Source organism: Pipra filicauda, unplaced genomic scaffold (genome assembly GCF_003945595.2).
Source record: "Pipra filicauda isolate LSUMZ 115617 unplaced genomic scaffold, ASM394559v2 scaffold200_size1382263_pilon, whole genome shotgun sequence".
NCBI lineage: Eukaryota > Metazoa > Chordata > Aves > Passeriformes > Pipridae > Pipra > Pipra filicauda.
This window is the reverse complement of record NW_024104311.1, coordinates 447,475-462,104: the sequence shown is the minus strand read 5'-3', so window position 1 is coordinate 462,104 and position 14,630 is coordinate 447,475. Positions and strand designations below refer to the sequence as shown.

Below are 14,630 nucleotides of genomic sequence, written 5' to 3'. Positions count from 1 at the left end.
TAAAGGTGTCAACACTCTAAGGCAAGATTTTGACCCTGTTCCTGCCCAGGACTCATAAGGAGTATTGAAAGTTAAGATATCAGGTTCTGGCATAGGGACAGAAAACAATGAGAAAGGAGATTCCTTACAGATGCAGATCATTCTCCTCCACCTTTCCCTTCTTGTACAACACTTTGCACATCTGTAAACAAATGGTTGCCAAAACCATGCAGCCGCATTTCTGTTACAGAAGCTCAGGGTTGAAAAGCCTGGTGGGTCCTGAGGAGCTGAACATCCTTGCCTGCACCAGACCCACACCAAACCAGTTTCTGCCAAGAATCAGCAAATATTGGGATGCCAAATTATTGCTGTTACAAGGGTCCCTGAAAAAGAGGACTGACACCTGGAGTCATTAGAAAAGAAAGTATTTCTGCCTGTACATTTCCGTGGTTTGATTTTGGCAGCACTTTCCTAAATGTCACTTCATCAGAAGACCCTGCTCCAGGAGGCAAGTACTGCAATTTATTATATTTTACTTTTTGTTTTAAGGGCAGAAGGACCAACCAACCAATTAAAAGGAAATACTGTAACGGTAAAGCTTAACATGATCTTATCACAAATAGCACTTAACTTTAAATAGCAGCAGAACTTAATTAACAGCAACTTCCAAACTGTTTTCTGCAAGCACATAACATAAAAGATTCAGTTATCTGCAGTCAGACAGTGAATTCCAGGAAAACAAGTCCCTTTCCTCCAAAGTTTAGCCACTCTTCTTTCAATAAGAGGCAACAAATTCATGGTGTAGTGGAAACTTTGCAGCCATTAAAATCTGTTCCATGGAAAAACACAGTTAGACTGAACCCCCAGCTCCAGCACCAAGGTGCAGAAGGTTTTACTACATTTGTTTAATACATTCAAAAGCACTGGAGCAAAAGCAGGGTCAGTACTGTAATTTGATGTAATATATCTGCTTTAAATACAGGGATAAACCAATATCCACACAAACAGCAGGCAACAGGTTTCCTCCACAACCCTCCAGCTATCCAGTCCTCCTCAGGGCAGAAGTCCCCTGGAAAAGGGGGCACCAGATATGCCTCCTCTGCCCTGCTGCTTGTGCAAAGTCTCTTAAACATCTGCAGCAATTTACTCATTCCTAAAGATAATCTCCGTCCACCCGGCATTTTTCCTATTCACTCCGGTTGCGGTGTCCGCTCACGCCCATCAGGAACCCTCAGGCTAACAGCCACCACATCACCTCACCCTTGTCCTAACTTCTCCATTCAACCTGGTCCATAGCTATAAAACCATACCTAGGGTGTGTGGGGTGACCAGTAGCAACCAAGAATGGATCTGACACTGCTGCTTTCATTCCTTCCCTACTCTCCACCCTGCCTGGGTGGAGGGAACCTGGAAAAATTGAGGCAGCCCAAAAGAAACCAACCAAGCAAGATGATCAGCTTTCAGCTGGGTCCATCCCACCTCCTGATTTACTACAGGAGAAGCAATGGCACAAGGCAGGCATGTAGGTGACAAAGAGGTCTTATTACCTGACTGAAGCTGAGCAAAGTCATCGTATTGCACCCAGCAAGGAACCGAAGCAAAAAGAAAGGTAAATTAAACAGGTAGACAAGAAGGAAGATGTAGACTCTTTAAAGCAGAATTCTAAAAAGCTATTAAGAAAAGGCCAAAACAAAATGCAATGCACAAGCATCATTTAACATAAAGGAATGGTACTAGTGAAAAGTAAAAGAATTGCAAAAAAAATATAAAATGAAATAACAAAAGATCATACAGCATATGCCAAAGCTAACTTACAGAGATTTCTTAAATGTAATTGTAGTAGCATGAACTGGCAGATTATTGCACTGTAAAGAGCAAACAATAAAAAAAGCCCCCATCCCTGAAATATCAAGGCAGGTCAGATGTAAAAAGGAAAGAGGAAGAAGGGACAGAAGAAGAAGGTTAACCATTGAGAGACCCAAGAGACAGAGATCAACAACAGATTGGGTTCTTTTTCAAAAAAAAAGGCAACATGAATGTTTTATTAAGTCTAAATAAAACAAAACTATTCCAATAGAAACAGAGCTAACAAAAATAGATACACAGAAAAAGACTGAAATACAAAGTTAAACAGACAGTGAATACAGCCAAAAACTCTTACTACACACTGGCCAGCCTGCAGTTGAGGGCCTTGAGGACAGAGGGGAAGAATCCCTTTTAATTCTCAGCCTTACAGCACGTTACACTGTAAGAAACAACAAACAACAACCTTACTAGTGATTTGAGACACATCTTGAGCACAGCAGTCCAAGACCAAATTTCAACAGGAAGTTTGATTTTCTGATAATACCCAACATTTTTTACTTAATTCCCAAAGCTTCTAATTAAATTTGTTCTATGAGAAAAACACATTGCTACGAAACTAGATAGTGATTTAAACATGGAAAATAAAACTTTTTCCGTTACTATGTTCACTGCAGCAAAGTGAAAACCTAACTTAGAGTGTATTTTATGAGTGCTCATATTTTGTCAGGAGTGAAAGATAGGACAGAATTAAGAAGTGTTTCATCAGCACACTTGTAAAGCAACTCTTTAAACTCTTAGGCAAAAGACAAGCTCTTTAGCCTCTATAGAGTAAGACTGTGCACAATAATTATAAAGGTGACAACATATTAGAAGTTGCTTAGCGGGTAAACCCAAACTTTTTTATTCTGAATGCACCTATTTCATACATGTTTTGTACAGATTGTGTAGGATACAAAATAATGCTTCAGGCAATCAAACTGCTTATTCATGTTGGCAGAGCTCTGAAAGCTTTCCTCTGAAACCTCACCACCACCACAGCTCTTTTCTACTGTATGCTAAAAGCAAAAAACTCTTCCATGAACCAATTTTTCAAGTATCAAAGACAATTCCAGTAATTGCAGGTTATTCCACAACGTTTTTATCTCCCTGTAATACAAGCCCTCCACACAGATGTGTCATCTCTAAAATAAACAGCAGCAAAGGGACTCTTCATTTAAAGAGATCTGTTATTCTGGACCAGGGAAGCTAAATGCTCAAGCTCAAATCCCCACACAGGAACTGGTATGTGGTGGAGGGATAGGAGAAGAAATAAAAACAAACCACCAAACCCCCAGATTTTGTTAACATTCTTCTCTCACATTAAGGACTGACAGCTTAGGTGGGAATTGGGAAAGGCAATGATGCTGCCTGCAAGAAGAGGAGGTGTCAAGAGCCTCCAATGGCTGATTAGGGCTCCTTGACTGGCTCAGGACAAAACCCATCCCTGCCCCTCTGTTCTGAAAAACAACCTCCCAGGGCATTGGATGAGTAAGATTTTTAAAAAGCAAAGCCTGAAAAATAGATGCAAACAGAAACATGAAAGTGTGAAAAGGAGCAGCAAGGAAAAACAAAGCAAGGAGAGGGGTGGAAAACTTTTTTAACTTCATTGTAAGCTCCTTCACACATGCAAGTGGCAAGTCACAGCCCCTGTCACTGCAGCTTCAAAGACAGTCATCTCCTCCCAAGGCCATATTGGAGACAACACAGCACTACAGGATGTAAATAAAGCACTCACTCCAACATGATCATTTTTCATACACTGTAAACGGTGGTTAAAACCTGGATACATCCATGTGTTCTCACCAAGTACATCCTTGAGGACTCAAATCTGTATTTTACCAGCTTCGTAACCCTGTATTTTAAGACACAAAGTCAAACTCCACAAACGCTTAGAAAATTGCACTGTGCTATATGCAACTGATGCCTGCATTGGTGCATTGTGTGAGCCTGATATGTTTTGTGAAACCAAGAAACATTGTCTGCAAAACTCAAATTCATTATAGCTCTGTAATTGTTCAACTTGAGTTTAAATTTGAATATTTGATCTAAACAAGTTCAGCACTGAATTTAGAAGGAATGAGTCAATTAAGAAGACTTAAAAAAATGCAAGAAAAACCTCTGAAAACATTAGCAGTCCTTTCTGTACCGTAATGTGAGCCACTTAGCAGTGGTGATAGGACAAGAAATCAATACAAAGAAGTACCAAAGGATATTATATTTGTTCTGCAAGGCATGGCCAGACTTGCAGCCTGCCTTTGTGTGCTTCAAAGGGAGATGATGGCGGTTTTGAAAGAGCTAAAAAAAAAAAAGGTAGGGAAGTTAGAGCTTCCAGGAACCCATCAAGTAAAGGTGGATCGAGAATGGCCTTTGGAGAATGACTTGGAACTTAATGAAGGCTGCAAAACCAGAGGACAGAGTGCCATGGTTTGACTCTACGTGGCAACTAATATCCTCCAGCCACTTGCTCACCCCTATGCAGACCTGGTGGGATGGGGACAGAACCAGATAAAGGTAAAGCCTTGTGGGTTGAGGTTAGTTCATTTATTAAACTGTTCTTAAGTTAATCATCTTCATCATTACCATCACAACAACAAAACAACAACAAAAACCACAGCACCACCACCACTAACGATGATGATGGAAACGAAGATAACAGAAAGAGAGAGGGAGGAATAAAACCCAAGTAAGAAACCAACCTCTGACTGATGCTGAGCCAGTCCCCCAAGCAGCAATCAGAGCCTCCCAGCCAATTCCCCGCAGTTCATGTACTGGGCATGACACTCTGGTATGGAATATTCCTTCAGGTCAGCTGTCCAGGCTGTGCTCCCTCCCGGCTTCTTGTGTGCCCACTCACTGGCAGAGCATGGGACACTGAGAAGTCCTTCATTTAGAATAACTCCTACACCTAAAACATCAGTGTGTTAACATTATTTTCATACTAAATCCAAAACACACCACTGTACCCAGCTACTAGGAAGAAAATTAACTCTATTCCAGTTGAAACCAGGACACAGAGCTACTACTATTTAAACTAACATGACAAGTGGTCTGACATTATCGACTATAAAAATGCTTTATGGCCATGCACAATTTTTACCTATAAACAAGTAGAGGCAGCAGCAGCAACTCATGCACTCAGAGCAATGATCTACACTGGAACACAGTGGCCTTTCTGTCACTACCTGTATTACTATTACTGTTTTCTCCTCATTTGTAACTGAACAGACAAATGCAGTACTCCTGACTGACATGGTGCTGTCTCTCTCAGCCCCTATGTAATGGGTCTGCCACCCTATATATTGCTGGGGTTGTTCCCTTGCAGTCATGTTTTCCTCTAGCCCTTACACTGTATTTCAACCTCTTGCAGAAGGTTATGGGAACACTCACCCAAAACTTCCCAGTCCACAGCTGAGTCTGGTGGCTGGCACTGGGCAAGCCCAGCCATTGCTTCTACAGCCAGAGCAACAGGGGGCTGCAGTAGCAACCATGATCTAAGCTGTGCCTTCTGGGTGGCACATAAGCCAGAATTCAATAAAATATGAAAAAATCTGCTCAAATCTTTTGCAAGAGGCTTTTCTGCTTAGGTCTGTTAGAGAGGGAAAGAAAAATCCATAAGTAACAAGGCCTGCTGGACTGGCAGCTTATTTTCTGACAGTATATCACATATGTTAATAAAAAAAGAACATTCTGCACCGCATTACAAGTGCAGGTATTTTCTCCATTAATGAGGCTTCATGACCCTAATTTAGGACAACCAGCTGAGGGTTTGCACCAATTCACAGGGTCTGTGATCAGCTAAAACCAACCTCTCCGTGCCAGTACTGCAAAAGAGAAATGAACCACCAAACCACAACCAAACACTCACCGTAAGCAAGTGCTACCCTGCAGTCCACAAATATATACATATAAAAATGCAAGCACAACTAGCATTGTGTCCTTCAAAGGCAAATCCCAATCCGTGTGCCTCTACCAACACTGTCCTGCAGCCACCACAAGAGTTCTTGCCCAAAAGCATGCAAGTAGCCACATGAATAAACTGAACCTGTAGATGCTTTCTGGTAAGCACACATGCCGTGCACCCAAAGTAACATGTGCCACTTGAACTTCAACAAGAGAAAAGCTTTCTCAAGTTTCTTTTTCTAAAGGGCAGGGCAATGTTAAACATTGGAGAATGTCATCCTCCTAACTGGTTAAAGGTTTAATTATTGTTATTGAAGTCAAAGGGTCTCCCTACTGTTTGGCAAGGAGACAATTCTCAAAATGATGATTCAAAATATCAGTATTTTTAAAATCAACCTCAGAGCAGGAAACATTCCTTCAGGAAAAGGTTAACAGAAGCTTTCTGATTCAATTATGTGCATAAAAATAGCACATGTAAGGGGAAGCCTATATAGATTAAGGTATAAAGGCCTATAGTTTCCCAAGTCATCAACTTAAGCAAAGAAGAGGACACAGGACTAGCTCAAGAACTAGACCTCTATGTTTGGACCACTATGCTGACAATTGATACAGTAATGGCAAATGTGAGAGTAGATTTCTTTTGTTCGTTTTTAAGAGCTTCAAGATCTCTATTTGAATATGGATGCCATGGTTTTAACAGCAGAGGGAGAGGAGCTGCTCCTCCACCAAGTTATGATCTGCTCCAAACCCTAAATGTACAGCATCCAAGGGAAGAAGGCATAAAGGTAAAGGGAGGGGGGGAAAAAAAGAACAAAAGAAAAAAAGGCAGCAATGCAAATGTGCCTGCTTATGAATTAACTAACTAACCATATGGCCTAAGACCATAAGACATTTTGAGGTGTATTACTTGGTTTAATAAGCTAAACCACATTATTCTGCAAATTAATACTTGTTAGTTTTTGTTTAGCACCGGTAACATCCTTAGGATGACACCAATGAAAACGGTCCATCGGCAAGCATAAAAGCTGGAGTGTTACCTGAAATCAAGACTACTTCCCTTTTGAACTCAAGCATATGTTTTACAGCAGGGAGCCTGAACATGCACATAGGAAGAAAGCAATTACCCTCCAGTGACTGCAAAGGCAACTGGCAGGAGGAGAAACAGTTTTCTCAAGGTCACAGAGGGAGAGGAGCGCTTTCAGGCGATAACAGAAGAGGAACAGTCACTTTGTTCAAATCACTGACCCAGTGTCTCAAGGGGTAGAGTTATGAGAAGATCAAAGAGCAGGGCAGAATTTGAAAATGTAGAAAAAAGTTTTATTCCATGTTTGCTGTAGCCTTGCACAACCAAGTTTTATCTCCTGTAAATGTTAGTGCAACTCAGCACATTTAGTCATCGCCCAAAGCATCACTTGGCAGGCAAATGTTCAGTATGTTTTGACATGGAGGTCAATTAAATCCAGACAACTTGAGCATAAATACAAGTTCATGAAATGTTTTTATATTTCTACCTGCTCAGTAGAGCAGGTCATTAACAAGGTTACCATTAATGAAGCACAACCTCTACAGCTAATAATCCTTTAATAAGGGCATGAAAAATACCCAGATGCAATGGGATGCTGAGGCCAACTCTTAATTTGCAGCACTGAGATCAGTGCAGGTAGTGTGATTCATTTGTTCATGGAGAAGCAACAACTGCACTTAGCAGCATGCATCTCTAAAATCTCTGCACCTGGTGAGGGAGTTTAGTTGACTGGCCCTGTGCTTTCTAAATGCACAAGGCTTTGTGTTTCACACGAGTTAACTTCACCAAGGAAATTAAGTAATTCTCCAACACAACCAATATAGCAGGAAAGCATTTACTGAGGACATACTTCAGACAAGTTTGCTCTTGTGCTCTTATTTACCTTGTAAGATAATGTGTCCTAAACACCAAAACAGAGAAATCAAGGCAATAAATTTCAGGAGATTAATTTCAATTAATAGATCTAAGGATCTGTACACAGTCAACAACAACTCTACAAGTTATTTCCACAGCAAGATCAGAGGTAGCACTTATTTGATTTGTCAATCAAAAAATCAATTCACATCACTGTTTGTATTACCTTTACCAAACAGAGATCTAACTGCTGTTCTGTTGGATAATGGGGACAGGTTTCAGTGCCCTCAGGAACCCAGATATAAATCACTTTTACCAGTCAGCACTTACAAACTGCAGGGATGTCAGCCTAAGCAATGCCCTTGTATTGCTGCATTACCAAATTTAAACAGCCTTAGGAAAGGTCATAGCAAAGCAATCTGACCTGGAAATAAGTTTTTAAACAAACCAATTTCTATGTAATTCATTGATTACCCTTTTTATTTGTCCTTGTGGGTGTTCTTCCATTTAAAGGAAAAAGCATTTCCAATGCTAGCGTGCATAAACCGTTTGGATTGCAGGGTTCTTTTGCATTTTTAACACATTTAAGAATCACAAATTAGCAACTATATTACTATGACAAAACAGCTACAGATTACAAGGATTATTGTCAGTTTTGTGAAGTGTCTGGATGCATATGGAGCAGTGTGCTCTGACTGTCATGCAGAAAGCATCAGTTTCTTCAGCCTATTATGTAGTCAAACAGCTTTGAAAAGCTTATGCTCCATCCTGGAAGAACATAATTTTGTACATTATAAAAAGAAGAAAACAAAAGCATTACTGCAAAGAATTGAGGCAACCGCTCCCAAAGTATTCCTATGTCTGAACAGTTTCATAGATCTCACCCCTACACGACCAGTTCAAGACATGGCAATGAAAGAAGGCAAAGAAAGAGGATTAAGAGGACAAAACAAACAAGTTGTTCAGTTATGCAGTGGAGGTTATAGTAAACAGCATCATTACCTATACATGCCTTCACAAACTATATGAAGAGCTACCAACACTAAGTAGAGCTTTAGTAGCTGTGAGAATTCAACATTTTGCTTGCAACTCATTTTAAGACAGCATGCCACTCGCAGGAGTAAAACAACATGCCAAGATATAAGAGGTAGAGGTATTTGTGGCTCTGCTCTTCAGCAATGAAAAAACACCCCTGTCTCTCTTCATTCGAAGTCAGAGAACAAACCCTCCATATCTGGAATAAACCCCATTTGCTCCAAAAGGCTTTCCCAGTCCAAAAGGGCCTTTCTGGCATGACCTGTCCCAGGAGACAACTCTGTGCACAGCATAGGGGCTCTGTCTTCCTGCTGCTATGGCAGGAACCCCAGACCCAGAACGCTGACTAAGCCCCCTCCCATGCCGGCGGCAAGGTGACACCTAAAGTGGTGCTGAGCCCACCCTCCCACCGCCCTGCACCACCACACCGCTCCTGCCCTGCCTGTTGCATGAACATCCCTTGGTGACATCCTTTTAGCACTAGCTCCAAGAGGGACAGAGGGCACAACAGTACATAGAGGCATGACACTGTTTTAACAAGGCACTGTAGGCAATTGCTGTTCCTCTCCCAAAAAATTGTCTCAGGTGGGATGCAGACAGTATTAACTGGGAGATTTGCTTTATCTGCCACTGAGTGAGGGCTGCTGAGAACCACCAGAAGGCAGAAGACGAGCATTTTAACCTTGTGCTCTGTATGGGCTTTTTTTTTCTGAGCTCAGCAGAAACAGAAGCTTTTGATGTTGCAATGTTTACTGCCCCAAAAATGAGGAAGGTAAAGGAATGAGGTCAGCTCAGTACTTGAGAGCATTTAACCATTACCAACTGAATGTCACTTACAAAGAATATGCTTTCCGAAGGGGGCAGCTCTGGATCATGCTCAGCACTGAGCTTTCCATCTGTGGCCACTGGACTCAAGCACCAGGTCAGCCTGAAATCCTAAAATACTGTCAGTTCCACCATCATTCCCAAAAATCTGAGTCTTCAAACATATTTCCAAAAACCTGCTCCTAGCAAGTTACAAAATAATGAGCAATTAAAGGAACTGTTCAGAGGCCTGACAGATTTACAGTATTATTTCCAATTTACATTTTTTAGTTCTGTTAAGCTTATCTTCTTTAATTCCTCTTGTAAACAACACAAAAAGAAGGTTAACAGGGAAAGAAGAGATTAGACCAGAGAATTCAAAATATTTTATTTCAATTCTGGCTCTACAAAATACAAAGAATGTAACAAGAAGAATACTTTCTGAGAAATGCAAGAACATCAACTTACTAAAAATACTGCAATAAGTAAACCCAGAGACTGGTCAGACAGCACATAAACTAAGTAGCATTAATGATGCTGTATTTAAGTACCAAGTATGCATGAGTTTTAGTCAAAGATACTTCATCTGATCAGCTGTTGCTATGTAAGAGGCACTAACTCACAAAAAGTGCAATTGCTTTTTAAAAAGCAGAGTGAGGCATGAAGACCATCAGCCAGACTCTTCCCCAGCTTGCAAGACAAAGCCACACTGCATATTCATTTCGCTGCTCTCTCTGGTTGAATTTGAATGCAGAATATAAAAAGCACAAAGCAGGGCTTCCAGCATATATGACATATATAATGTGTGCCTTGTAATAAATTCAGTAAAATCAAGCAAAATTCAGGCATGTCTTTTAGTGCTCTCGACCCATGTCAACTGGCAGCATCCTCAAGGGCAAACCCACTCTTAACTTCAGCAAACTCAGTACAGTGGTCCTTTTTATTTGCTCCTCAGTTCACAGAAAGCTGAGGAGGGATCCCCACCCAGCTGACCCTAGCCATCTCCAGGTCCCACAAGTTTTCCCATGAAATCCTCCCTCTGTGCTTGCAAGTACACCTCCCCCCAGGCAGAGTACATGCCTTGGCTACTTGCTGCTCTGAAAACAGACTATGTCTAGTGCAACCTGAATACATGAATACTTCAATAAAAAACTCCAGCTTTTATTGCTCAACAGTATCAGACGATCACGTGTGCCACAGGCTTACTCTCCCTGACACAGCTTCCACTGCTGTTAGCAGAGGTGAGAATGCACCAATACTTATCTCTAGCTATGGAGTATTTTAACAGCAAAGAAAAATCTCAGGCTGCGACTGCATGGAACGAACAAGAAAGGTTTAGGGTTAAATATATCGCAAAGCTCCTCAGCGTTATTCACAAGTTCTTATTAAAACCAAATAAATCCCCTCCTTCTATGCTAGCAGTTTAATATTGATGCAGCAGCACTGTCAGCCCGCACCTACAACTTCACAACTGCAAAACCCTCCACCCAGCCGCGGCCACCGACGATAATTTAAGCCGGCGGTTTAAGGCAGGCACGCAGCCCCCTGGCAGGGAGCTGCTCTGGCAGAGATAACCTCACCCTGGAAGCAACCTGGCCCAAAACTCTGGCGAAAGGCTGTGCCGCCACGGGAGACGCCTGCACGCTTGTCCTCCTCTGGTTTCAGCTGCAGGGCGTGTTTCCATTTGCACAGAGCGGTTTCGCAGACTTCCTGATCGGAAGCATCCCAACTGCAGCCATGCCCCTGCCCTGTTCTCCCTCACCATCGCTGGCAGCCGGCTGAGCTCTTTGCTGGCGTTTTTCCTCACAGCCACGAGTGCTCTGCCATGGCACTGAATCCCACAGCATCAGAGATCACCCAAAGCACTGAGAATACAAATGAGCCGTACGGGGCACTGCCGTTCAGCCGTGGCTGGGACACGGAGCAGGCACTGCACCCAGCTGCCGGAGGGAGAAACGCCTCTCGTCATCTGCCAGGAGCCCTTTTTGCTGATCAAGCCAAGGTGCTACTATTCCTGCCCAGGTCTGCAAAACTGGCCTTTTGTCTGCAGACTCAGAGCACAGAGTAGTGCCGGAAACCTCTCTGGAGTCAGATCCTCAGCGGCTGCATCCTTGGGAATCAGGGGAAGGGAGTGAGGGCAGAAAAGCAGCAAGTGCAGGCAAGGAAGGAGAAAACACTTATCAAATGCCCAAGACAATACTTCGCATAACCCCGAGCACTGCCGACTTCTAATGCTGCGAGTGCCCGAGGGCTTCCAGGAGATGGAAAAGATAGAAGCAAAGTCATAAAGTTTTTAAGAAAGTCCCCGCACAGGCATCTGACATACTGACACATTTCTATCGCTTGCCCTTCATTTTCCGCTCATTTCGTAATGCTTTTACCCTTTAAGCATCTAGATTTTCAAACGGGCCGGCACCTTTCGGAAGCACCGCACGTCTCCACGGCGCGGGTTTAGCGCGGCATGTGCCCTATTCCACACACAGACCCGGGAACCACCGTGCCAGCGGCTCCAGTCCTAAACCAGCAACGCGGTCAGGGGCGCTGGGCAAGAGCTCAGGGAAGAAGAAGCAGGAGAAGAAGGAGTCTTCCCTTCCGAGCCCGACAAGCCCTTCCGCTGACACCCTGCCCCTCTCTGCCGGGCTGCTCCGCGCCGCCCGCTCCCCCCGCCGGCAGCGGCTCCCTCAGCAAGGCCGGGCTGCGGGATGCACACCTCGCACACCCGCCACGCCGGAAAAAACGGATCAGGCGTTCTATCTGGAGCCGTGGCAGCGCTCAGGTCTCCCCGAGCTCCCCGAGGAGGCAGCCCACAGCCGACGGTGGGGGCTGAGGTGCGGGGTCTCCTCCCTTCCTGCCCGTTATTTCTCCCCGCCCCGTGCCCCGCCACGGCGGAAGGCGCTGCCGCCGCCCGGGATGCAGTATCCATGGCAATGCGGGATTGCATCATGCTGTCGAACTACACCGGGGGAAAGACGCTCCCGGCGAGAGCCCCGGCCCTTCCGCCGCCCCGTCCCCTCCCTCCCCCGGCCCGCCCGCCACTGCCGCCCCGTCCCCGGCCGCAGCCCCGCCGCTCCCCGCCGGCCGCCGAGCCCTCCCACGCTCCACTCCGCCGGCGCTGCCGCCGCACTTGTTGCGCGCCCCGCGGAGCGGCACCCCCCGCCCGCCGCGGCCCCCACCCGACACCGCCCCCCTCGTCCTCCGCATCCTCCCGCGGGCCCGGGAGGCCGCGCCGCATCCCACCGCGGGGCGGGGAGCCCCGGCGCTGCCCTCCCTGCCGCCGCGGACGCGGCCCTACCTGGCGCTGGCGGCGGCGCTGGGGGCGGCGGGCGGCACCGGCCGGTCTGTCCCGCTGCGGCGCCGCGGGGGCGGGGCCGGGGCCGGGGCGGGCGCGGGGCGGGGGGTCCCGCCCCCGGGCGGCCGTGGGCTGACCGTGACGTCAGAGTGGCGCGGGGGGCGCACGGGCGGCGGTCGGGGGGCGCTATGACGTCACGGGTGCCGGGAGCCAGTGCGGCGGCGGGAGGAGGGTCGGGAGCGGCTCCGTGCGGGGTTCCTGCCGCTTAGGGACCGGCTTCGGGTCCCGTCCAACAAGTCGGCACCTTGCATGGAACAGCGAGCGGTTCCCTCGGGCCGGGAGGGCTTCCAGCCCAGGCCATGGAGGCAAGGGGACCCCTGTGAAAAACGATATGGGACCGTGTAATTAAAGACTATCCTAATGAGTGAGCAGCAGGCCTACATTAAAGGCCCCAGGCAGATAACAGTTGATGTGTTTCCTGTGTTTTGAAGTAAGGGGCTTTGCAGCGTTACAGAGTTTTCAAATGTAAGCTCTGGCTGCAGTAACTAGGTAGGATTTTAATTTGGTCCTATTATAAACCCACTCGTTTTGTTGTGTAATTTACATGCGTATGTTAAGCCTGTCCCCACAGTGTCGGATGTCTGAGGAAGGAATGTCAAAGCATCCTCTTTGGCTCCTCTCCAGTGGCTGGGATGCTCAGCAAAGGCAGAATAGTCCCGTTCACCCTCTCCAGACACTTCATTACCTCCAAGAGGCCCTAATGGGGCATTAGCGAGGGTGCCTTGGCATTAGTGTGGCCAACAGGAAGAAAGTAGTCTGTTTCTTTCCCTCTCTCATGGCGAAAGGTGACATTTTAATTTTTTCCACCCCCAAGAGTTTGTTCCATCTCTTTGCTAATTAAATGAAAATGTGACATAAATAAAGAGCAGCTTTGCTTTGCAAAGAAGAGGAGTCAAGCAGCAATTTGCATAGGGTTTATTTAGGATCAAGTTTCTGCACTCCATGGGAAGCAGTTAGCAGTTTTAGAAAGCTGGAGTAAGAAAGGTTTCTTGAAGCTTTCTCATGGCTATAGAAGGCAGGCACATAGGTGAAGCCATTAGGACTAACTATGCCAGCCCAACGTCCAGTACCCTTCTTGGAGTAGTAATGCACTGGTCCCATGTCCATGGTCATTTAGCTGAAGCAGTGCATTGCAACCTCACCTCGCCTGGTCAAAGCTCAGTGTGCAAAGAGTCCCCAGAGGTGATGCTGGGCTGTAAATGGGCAACACAATAACACAGCGTGTTTCCCAGTGGAATCAGAAATGATCTTCCTTAAGCTCCTTAAGTAGACATCGAGGCTGTGCCATAGTTCTTCAATCTTATTTCTTTATTAGTGATAATGGCCAGTCTTCGCGAGTGAAGATTTTTGGGAAAGGTCATTAACCCTTCCAGCCTGCGCAGTGGATTTTTAGGTGAGACACAGCGATCGCTGAACTGAGCCCACCCTTTAGTCCTGAGGTTCATCTGCCGGGGCCGAGCAAAGCTTGGACAGTGGCAGTGAGGTCCCCAGGATGTAGGTTTGTTTAGAGTGACCTTCTCTTAGGTGGATTGCCTACCAAGGCTGATGAGCTCCACCTGCCCAGGGGGCCGGGAATCGAACCCAGGTCGCAGAGGTGAGAGTCAGGCACTCTAACCACTAGACCACCAGAAAAAAAATTTCTTTATTAGAGTAAGATGTTAATAGGAATGCTGTTTGGTTTCTGTTGGAGCTTTTTCAAAGAATGATGAAATATGCTGAATTGGAAGGGACTCACGAGGATCATCAAGGGCGAGCTCCTGGCCCTGCACAGGACCATCCCCCAGAGTCACACCATGTCCCTGAGAGTATCATCCAAACACTTCTTGAACTCTGTCAGCC

The 14,630-nt window shown here is 45.6% G+C and overlaps 1 protein-coding gene across 2 annotated transcripts in view; it reads right to left on the bottom strand.

Annotated features, from left to right (window-relative positions):
* ELOVL5 (ELOVL fatty acid elongase 5) overlaps positions 1-12,768 on the bottom strand; it is a 40,113-nt gene extending 27,345 nt beyond the window's left edge. The window contains exon 1 of one of the 2 annotated variants that reach the window (XM_027725356.2): positions 12,735-12,768. The gene's annotated coding sequence lies outside the window, so the exon portion shown is untranslated. Of the gene's footprint in view, positions 1-11,034; positions 11,048-12,734 lie in introns of those variants that run through there. The other variant, XM_039380775.1, reaches the window with a different exon arrangement.
* Between the last annotated feature and the right edge of the window lie 1,862 nt (positions 12,769-14,630).